At 42.2% G+C, this 10,518-nt stretch overlaps 1 protein-coding gene and 1 long non-coding RNA gene across 5 annotated transcripts in view; both read left to right on the top strand.

The window, feature by feature from the left end:
• The window catches only part of LOC123588836 (transport and Golgi organization protein 1 homolog), a 102,527-nt gene that overhangs the window by 77,446 nt on the left and 14,563 nt on the right, over window positions 1-10,518 (top strand). The window lies entirely within an intron of this gene.
• LOC123588840 overlaps window positions 1-10,518 on the top strand; it is a 78,893-nt gene that overhangs the window by 55,147 nt on the left and 13,228 nt on the right. The window lies entirely within an intron of this gene.

Here is a 10,518-nt window from a genome sequence, read left to right as displayed (position 1 = left end):
CCCTTTGGGGACTCAGGAGTCCTGCAGGACTCCTCCAGCTCTTTTCCGGGGTGCCCAATCCTGCATTCCTTCCATGGGGCCCAGGAGTTCTGTTTCCCCAGCCCTGCCTTGGGGCCCCCACTCACTCACCTTTCCCAGGGCCTAGGTATCCCTCAGCCTCACCAGGGTCTAGGAGCCCTCCCCACACTTTATAACCTCCTCCTGCCATCCGCAGCCCTCCCAGCTACTGGCCTGTGGTCCTGTGAGCTGCCCTTCACTCCATCCATCCTTGGAGACCGAGATGGCACCCGAAGTGGGGGGCACTGGAGGATGGGAGAAAAATGGGCAGAGGGAGCTGAGCCTGAGGGTGGGGGAAGCACATATTGTCTTTTGCTCACCCACCCCAGGATCGCCCTTGAAGGGTTCCCTTTGCAGCTACTTCTGAGGTGCACAGACACACACATGCATAGAGGAGAAAACAGACACCACAAGCACACACAGGCATGGATACACAGATATGGAACACAGGCATGGAACCACCCACAGCGTCATCTGGGACTCAGGTATGGGGCTCATGGACAGGCTCACACACAGACTCTCACTGCAGACATAGCCAGTGTCACCCTGAGTGGAACACACACACACACACACACACACACACACACACTCAGGGTCACATGAATCAGCCCCATAAAGCAAACTCTACAAATACTAGACACACACAGAAAACACACACACATACCCACAGGTATGATCAAGAACACCCAAAGGGGCCTCAAATTCACACATACAACTAATACACACACAAACACGAAACACAGATACACAGAGATACTCCCACAGGGACTCATGTACCTGAGACACACAGATAATACAGTCACAGACACAGAGATTTGCACAGTGGATGTATGTTCATTCAGAGACACAGACATAGATACATGCACACAGATAAACACAAGAGTAAAACATGAAAACAACCAAGAAACAGGAAACTCTTGTCGATAGTCAATATACTCACAGAAACAGAAAGAACTCAGACTCACAGGTGCATAATGCAGGTTTATACCCACACACTCCACAATAACTCTAGCGCTCCAATGAAGGCCAGCACAGGCAGATGGAATGCACAGACCCTGGCATGACCTGTCCCATCTAAGTTGTCATGGAAGGGGGTGTTTTCCTGGTTCCAACCCTGTGCTGGGCATCTGCCCCATGCCAATGGCTTATGGAGGGTTGTACCCAGGCCTGGATTCCAGAAAATGGCCAGGGTAGGATGGCCTTGAGGACAGGGGCACAGGGTAGGGACAGGGTACACTTGGGGTGTTTCATGGGGCCAGGTCAAGTGAGGGACACAGGCGAGCCTCCCCAGGACCCCTCCTCCTGTTTCTCTACCACCTGGCATGCAGCCTGCATATTAGACTCATATACCATCCTTGGTGCCTCTGAGACCACCAGCTCCTATCCTTGCGGTCAAGGAGCAAACAGCACTCCCTTGGACTTACACCACCTACTTCAAATTTGCAGCTGCAGCCCCAGGTAAAATTTGACAATGGGGAACAAAATGATTTACTTTTTAGTGGCTCCACGTGGCATATATTTGGTATTTAAACTACGTTTGTTGCTTTAATTCAGATGAACATGTCTTTGGAGTTGTCAGCATCAAATAGAAAACTTTTATTCTACCAAGGTGTGCAGAAGGTCAAATCAGCTTGTGTTATTTCTGTTGCAATTTATTAGCAAAATGATGACTTAAAATGATTCTTAATTTTGTCTGTCTCAAAGTTTTCTTGTGTAATTGTTAAGATAGGTTCAAAGTCTTCAACGTAAAAGGTTGCTTAAATGATAAATAGAATTGAACTCATTGGCCATCGAGGCCTTTTCCAAATGGGACTGAGTGCTGAAGCATTGATTACTGAATGTAGATTTGTGTTTTTGGCTTCTTATTGCAGAGAAGCCAAGGATATTTGGGTCTGTTGGAAATATGCTTTGTGCTTTATTAAGAGACCATACTAGAGGAGGGGTACCTGGGTGGCTCAGTTGGTTAAGCGCCCAACTTCAGCTCAGGTCACAATCTCGCAGTTTGTGAGTTCGAATTCCTCGTCAGGCTCTGTGATGACAGCTCAGAGCCTGGAGCCTGTTTCAGATTCTGTGTCTCCCTCTCTCTCTGCCCTTCCCCTGCTCCTGCTCACACTCTCTCTTTCTCTGTCTCTGTCAAAAATAAACATTTAAAAATTTTGTTAAAAATACTTTACTATGGAAAACATGTTTTTGTACTTATAAAATGTAATTACAAATTTTAGATCTAGAAGAATTCTGGTATAACAGTTCACAATTGGTTACTACTCAGTTTTCACTGGAGTCTTAGGTTTCTAAGAGGTAAAATTCTTCTGCTAAATGTAATTAAGACTCATGGGGGTGGGGTGGGGTGGGGCGCCTGGGTGGCTGTTGGTTGAGCGTCCGACTTCAGGTCAGGTCAGGTCATGATCTCACAGTTCGTGAGTTCGAGCCCGCGTCGGGCTCTGTGCTGACAGCTCAGAGCCTGGAGCCTGCTTCAGATTCTGTGTCTCCCTCTCTCTCTGCCCCATCCCCACTCATGCTCTGTCTCCCTCTGTCTTAAAAATAAATAAAACATTAAAAAAAAATTTTTAAAAGACTGACAGAAATAAGGAAAGTAACTCTGCATGTAAAAAAGTAAGAGATGTGTAAGAAAGATGTGAGAAATGGGAATACATTTTTGTTAAGGTAAAAGAAAGTAATTTTCTCCTAAAATGAGATTGGTTGTTTGGAAAGAAATGGCTTGAGACAAAATCTGAATGCAATAGAAATTTGTAGAAGGTTTGTGAAGGGAAGACTTTGGACAGGAATTTTATATGTGGTCAGGACAGACTAAGATTGAAATGAATGGATTTTATTTACTTTGCATTTTAGAGAGAGTGTGTGTGCACACATGGGGGAGGGGCAGAGAGTGAATCTCAAGCAGTCTCCATGCCCAGTGCATAGCCTGACTCAGGGTTCAATTCCATGACCTGAGCCAAAATCAAGAGTGGGATGCTCAACCAACTGAACTACCCAGGCACCCCAAAATGAATGGATTTTAAAGATACACTGTTAGAAGACTGAAATTCCACTTTTCCTCTTCTAAAAAAACACAACATTTTCTTGGATTGCTAGTTTGCACTTGATAAGAAAATGTAAACAAAGTTTTTTTCTCTTTTCTTTTCCTTGCCCAGAAAACCAAAGTTTCTACATCTTGTCTTTATCAGGTCTTTGGTTTCTTAAGAAAGTTAAAGCTTCACAATGTTAAAGGAGCTAAGTTTTACTAACAAGTATATTACACTATCTATTTGCCTTTGTAAACTTGGTTTAATAAATAATTAAATTTTAAGTTTTATAATGATCCACAATCCTATTTAGGCATGAACTTTAAAACTTTCCCAAGATTTGAATTGTAAATGAAGTCTTTCTGAGCAATCAGCACAAATAATGACAAACCTTAGGTTGTACTGCTTGGGTAAATGCTATAACTGTTCATATAAAGAGATAGATATAGATATGAAATTCCTGAAGTTTTAATATCACTCAATATTCTGATTATCAAAGTATTCTGTGTCACAGAAATAACTGAATTTTCTCGTCGATTGCACTACGGTCTTTTGTCATTTGCAAAATGAGTTTCATCTTAAAGCAGATTCATAAAAAGGACTTTAAAAAAAAACAAATGCTTGTTTTTGGTGTCTTTAAAATCATAAAACTGGGGCACCGGGTGACTCAGTCAGTTAAGCATCTGACTCCTGGTTTTGGCTTTGGTCATGATCTCACAGTTCCTGAGACTGAGCCCTATGTTGGACTCTGCAGTTATAGCATGGAGCCTGATTGGGATTCTCCCTCTCTCTCTGCCCCTTCCCCATTCGTGCTTTCTCTGTCTCTCTAAAACAAATAAGTAAACTTAAAAAAATCATAAAGCTGAAATGGGTAAGAATTTCCAAAACTAATGAAAAGCTACAAACTGAACAAGAATTAGTAACATGGAACTAAATGAACTGAAGAAGATGATTATAGTTTTTGTGAATCTTGTTTGAAACACTGTTTGTTTTCTGATGTTTGCTCTTCCAGATTAAGGAAAACTTTCTTTTAAGATGATTCTCTATAACTTACACACATGGTAAAATATTCTTTTGTGAATAAATTGAAGCATCTAACTTACCTCACTAGCTGAACCTTGTGAAATTCAAAAGTTCTCAATGAATACTCTTTCTTTCAAGGCAATTATAGTTGTTTGCATAAGGTCAATAAGAATCTCTTCTCCTTGTAACAGCACACTATTGGAAATATTGATTATTTTACCAAAACTTTGACTGGAATTTCATATTTCAGAGAGACATACATAGATTCAGATATGACCATACAGCTTTAAGGAACTATCATTGGTTTTATGAAACATAAGCCGAGGGACACTGGGGTGGCACAGTCAGTTAAGCATCCAACTTCAGCCCAGATCATGATCTCACAGTTTGTGAGTTTGAGCCCCACATCAGACTCTGCACTGACAGCACAGAGCCTGCTAAGATCTTCTGTTTCCCTGTCTCTCTGACCCTCTCCGACTCATCCCCCCCATCTCTTTCTCTCAAAAATAAATAAACATTTTAAAAAATGAAACTTTGCTTACAGATACCTTGCTTACAGATTTCCCAGCAGCCTTACCAGATGAGTAAAGAATATCACTTCCTGGCTGGTGCAGGAACCTCAGGATATTTGGGTGACCTTGAGAAGAGGAATTCACTACATCTACAGGTACGGCAGGCATGTCTGATGGCAAGTATTTGGCTTGGACTCTGGCCTAGAGCAGCTACTAAAAGTTCAATCAAGATTCTTTATAAAAATTCCAGCAAAGTTAATTTGTAAAGATCTATATGATCAGTCACTATTCTTGCTGAGCTCATGTAAATAATTTGTCCAAGTTTGTTAAAACTGAACTTGTTTTTCAAATGAATTAGTCTTGATTTGGCTATCTCTGGAATTAGGGTGATTTTAGAGAGAAAATTATGTTTCTTTGCAGGTGTTAAATTCTGGTTCTAATTGTCTTTGAATGTGTTTTGCCTAAGCTAGACATCTTGAGGTAAACTTCAGAGAAATTGCCACAGTAACTCGTACAGAGATTCTTCTTGCTTGTTATTCTATGGGGATAATAACAGGACTCCATGGGCATATGATTATTTGAATAGCTGGAAAATGCGATCGATTCCCCTGCTATGGTAAACTCAGCCATCACCTTGACTAATTCTGTATGTCTGTGATGATAAAACCAGTGTGTGTCCCAGTCCATTGCTTAACTATGCTTGTGGAGATAATGGATGGCCCACTTCCCTTATGCCTGGATTGGATGATGCACTTGGGGATGCCCTTACCTTCTGAGACAAGTTTTTTCCCACTTGCTGCTGATTACTCCTAATTAGGATATTGTTAAAGTTAGACATCAAAGAGGGCTTCTTGATGGTTTTATCCCTTAGTCATATTTGCCCCAGGGGCCACCTCTTTTGATATGAAATTACAAATAGAGGCTTTCGCCAAGCATAAACTAGCGATCTTTAAACAAACCAAGTTCGGTTTAAAAAGTGGCCCTCCAAAACCGAATGGCCCTTGATATTCTGACTGCAGCCCAAGGAGGCACCTATGCTTCATTAAAGCAGAATGCTCTGTATGTACGCCAGATTATCACAAAAATATGACAGGGTTACCAACTGACGTGTATACTCAAATTAAGGCTCTACAAAATACTTCCCTCTCTTTCAAGGACTGGTTAAGTTCCTGGTTCACAGGAGGACTGTGGTCAACTATTAAGGGTCTGTTTGTTGGACTTCTCATTCTTATAGCCATACCAATCCCCATATGTTGCCTTTTCCAAAGTTTTCTTGGTGTCAAGACTCCATTACTACAATAACTTCATGTTGACAGATGGTCCTTACCACCCACAGAGATACTTCTTTGATGTCCACATTGGATTTCACTGCCTCCGCTTTTCCTAACTCTGCTATACATTCCTGACTAATCAATGTTGATTCATTAGGTAGGGATATCTTTAGGTCTCTATTCAGCAGGAAGATGCTACAGAAGATGAGGCCTTCCACCTTCAACAACCTTAAAGATTTAAGGGTCAGAATTGTTCAGGGGGCAAGGGGGTGCCTGGGTCTCTCAGTCAGTTAAGCCTCTGACCCTTGATTTCAGCTCAGGTCATGATCCCATGGTTTGTGAGTTCAACCCCACATCAGGCTTAGCAATATGAGAGTAGATGCTGCTTGGGATTCTCTCTCTTTCCCTCTCTCTCTGCCGCTCCCTTGCTCACTCTCTCTGTCTCTCAAAATAAACTTAAAAAATTGTTCAGGGTGGAAAATGAGGAGGAGAACAAAGGTAAGAGAATCATAGTCAAAGTTAAATTTTCTCACAATTTTCAGCCCACTAATAAATACTTGAGACATACAGAGTGTGACCCTGCTCAAGGCACTCATGGCTGCCTTAATGTTGATGTTTTGCTAGAGACTGAAAGCAACCCTGTCTTCACAGCAGCCAGACCTCCAGGATCCCATGAGTCTTCTTTAACATGCACAGATCCCTTTAGAGACTTAGGTTATCTCTAACCTAACCAAATTTAAAAGTATACAATCAATCACTCCTCACCTTCCCAGTGCAGCTCTTTCTGCCAACTGGTCCTGTCCTCACGCTATAATTAAAACACCTGTTTGCACCATAAAACATCACAAGAATTCATTCATGACCTTTGGGCTCGATGACCCTGCATCACAAGGAGATGGTGATGCTAATGTGCACAGGTGCTCAGGACATGGGTTCCTCTTGTCCTCAGCAGTTACGGACACAGGCATGGACATGAAAAGAAACCATTGTACTGAAGGAGACCAGCCCTGGGTCACACAGCTGGTAGGCAGCATAGCTGTATTTCAAGCTCTAGGCTCTTGGCCTTGCCCCCAGAAGCCACAAAGGACTCCCCCAATGAGAAGCTGACTGGCTTTAGGGACACTACCTCACTCACCTCCATGAATGATCTAATTTGTTAGAGGCCCCCAATCTCTGTTCACTGCTCCTTCTTTCCCTGATCCCTGCTCCAGTTATAATTGGGGTGACCCTTGCCACCTGCTAGGCCCTCCCTGCCCAGAGCATCTTGTGCTGCCAACAATCTGGGTATTGTCCCAGGGTCCCCAGGAGAGAAGTTGATGACCTATTTCTCTTAAAATGTCCCCATTCCTGCAGATCTCAGGAGACCCCACGAGAGTTGGCTTGGATTATTCCCCCTGTGGGGTTCATAATGTAAAGTCCAACATAATGGGTAGGAGGTTCACATTGATAAGTGACAGATCGACCACTATTTGAGGTATTAAAATGTCTAGGTCAGTTAGAGATGATGTGGGGACCAGACAATTTTCTCACACCAATATTTCAGGATATTCCAGGTCTGGAGACATGTTTGATTACAATTTTATCATGCTTATATCATTCAGTCAAATATAACTCTTCTTCTTTGGGATTTCTTTATTCATATTTATAGAGGTGCTTCTCCATTACTAAACATATGGGTATTTCTAGTTAGCTTTTTAACAGTGATATCTAGCACATTATATTACCAAAAGATGCTCTGTGTATTTCATCCCTCTGGAATTTATTGAAATTTCCCTATGGCCAAAATAAGTAGAGTGAATTTTTGTTACAGAATCCTATGTGCCTAAAGTTAACGTATCCTCCACGGTGTTACATGTAGATGTGGACATATATATGGATATAGCTGTGGAGTTCAGATGATTCCTATCAAGATCTGTGTTTTATGGATGTTCTGTCTGCTTTGAGCTATTTAGAGAGGGTTGACAACTTTCACTCTGCTTATGTATTTCATTGGTGTTCTGAATGGAAGGAGAGAGCTCCCAGAAGAGAGGACAGGGACCTGGGTTGGGAGGGACCAGAAACCAAAAGGTCTGCCAGTGTTCCAGAGAGCAGCTGTTGTTGGGATGGCACGTGGTGGTACACCAGGTGAGAAGTCATGCTGGGTATCCGTTTTGATCTACCAGGTGCGAAGGCAGCTGATTGGGTGAGAGAGAGTATAAAGGTTCTAGGCTGTTAAGGCAACATTCAGACAGTTGAAGGTTTGAAGATAGATGGATCCTCCTCTGCTCCACCTACTACTTGTGTCCTGCTCACCTAGTGATTTGTCGACCTGCTGACCAACTAACCTGTCTAAACCCCCCTCCCCCCACTCTAGTACTTGATCTGATGCGGGTACTGTCCCTGAGTCCCTTCTTCTCCTGACACACCCCCTCCCCAATTCCACCCTTTCTTAAATACCACCGCCAACCCCAATTACCACCCCGACCCCATTCCCACCCCTACATCCTCCCTGGTGCCCCAGCACCCCCTGAAATGACCAGGACATGAAGATGTAGAGGCTGTTTGTCTACTCATGCTCTGGTGTCCCAGTTACTCAAACACAAATGTGAGTAAACATGGGACATCAGTGGATTCTTCCATTCTTCCTTCCTATAAGGTTCATTCACACTGTGGTTAAACAACTATTTTTTCATGGGGTTCTTGATGGGAACTTCAGAAGAACTTCAATTCTTCCTGAAGACTGATGACCACAGGACAGATTTCTCCACCAGCTTAAAGAGTTGTGGCCACAACTGTCCACATCCATTTCTGGGTCCTGTCTGTGCTCCTTGGTCCAAAAAGATCAGCACTGACAGGATGGAAACCTGAAAACAGTATGTTTACAGTGTCAAAAAGGAAGGATTTATAAAGACACTAAAAGCCACTGAGATCTTATTAAATAGGGGCTTATATGATGTTTGAGTTATATCTCATTAAAATTGTTTTCAAAAAGGTCAGAAACTCTTCTTTAATAGGAACTGTGGGTATTAGATTGGCTCCTGGAAGCCCTGTCAAGATCCTGCTTCAAGCCTTGTGAGTTTAGGGTCCATCTTAGATGTAATTTGTTTTCCTATCAGCACATTGTTCATATTTGTGAAGTTTGGTAGCCCTGGGAACAGTGTTTTGAAGCATTAGTGTTTGTACTAAAGGGTTAAAAAGCGAAATGTCCTTTGTGCTCTGTGCTTCCTGGTTTGTTGACTTTTAAGAACTTCTGATCATCCCATTCTTTCTGGTTTTGGAGGCTGCCCCCAGGGAGCTCTGAGAAGCCCAGCAGAAACTAGCTGAATCTTGCTGGGACATTTACAATAGGAAAATACCTAGGAGTGATATTATCAGGAAGTGCAGGATTTGTCCTTTCTTTAGCCAATTATGTACTGAGTGTTGATTTACCCAAAGCAAAAAGTTTCTGAATGTCCTTAGGATTTTCTGAATATGAAGATGTGGATTCCAGTGTGAATGTTTAACTTACTTATGAAAGAGCAAACCTGTGGGGCACCTAGGTAGCTCAGTGTGTTAAGTGTGTGACTCTTAATTTTGGCTCACGTCATGATCTCATGGTTTGTGAGATTGAGCTCCATTGGGCTTTTCACTGACATCTCAGAGACTGCTTGGGACTCTTTATCTCCCTCTCTCTCTCTGCCCCTCTCCAACGTGCATGGTCCCTCTTTATCTCAAAATATATAAACATTTCTTAAAACATCAAAAGCTGTACCCCCCAGGGGAGAGAGACAGGGAATAAGCATATAAGTAAGTAGACTTCTTTTGATTGACAGGCACCAGATTCGTAGAGCTGGATCTGGAAAGCCTCAGTAGTCAGGAACAACCCTTGTATTGAGGCAGACTCATCCCCCCATGAATACCTCTAGTCAAAATAGATTCTATTCTGTTTCTTTTCAGACCACAAAGGAGGAAATTTCTTGGTCGTCTTTATTAGAATTTTCCTCCTCTACTTGGGCTGCATCTCATAGATCAGTTCAGCTCTCTCTCCCTACCTCATTTCTGAGTTTTGCAATAACTAACTTGTCGTGTATTTCCTACCTACACCTGGTCATGACCATTGTCTTTGAGAACCTAGTTATGAGACTAGATAGCAACATGCAGAAAAATGAAACTGGACCACTTTCTTACACCATACACAAAAGTAAACTCAACATGATGAAATACCTAAATGTGAGACAGGAAACCATCAAAACCCTAGAGGAAAAAGCAGGAAAAAATCTCTTTGACCTCAGCCACAGCAATTTCTTACTTGACACATTTCCAAAGGCAAGGGAATTAAAAGCAAAAATGAACTATTGGGACCTCATCAAGATAAAAATCTTCTGCACTGCAAAGGGAACAGTCAACAAAACTAAAAGGCAACCAATGGAATGGGAGAAGATATTTATAAATGACATATCAGAAAAAGGGTTAGAATCCAAAACCCATAAAGAACTTACCAAACTTAACACCCAAAAAACAAATAACCCAGTGAAGAAATGGGCAGAAGACATGAATAGACACTTTGCCAAAGAAGACATCCAGATGGCCAACTGACACATGAAAAAATGCTCCACATCACTCATCATCAGGGAAATACAAATCAAAACCACACTGAGATATCGTCTTATGCTG

Source organism: Leopardus geoffroyi, chromosome E3 (genome assembly GCF_018350155.1).
Source record: "Leopardus geoffroyi isolate Oge1 chromosome E3, O.geoffroyi_Oge1_pat1.0, whole genome shotgun sequence".
Lineage (NCBI taxonomy): Eukaryota > Metazoa > Chordata > Mammalia > Carnivora > Felidae > Leopardus > Leopardus geoffroyi.
This window is presented reverse-complemented; position numbering and strand designations above follow the sequence as displayed.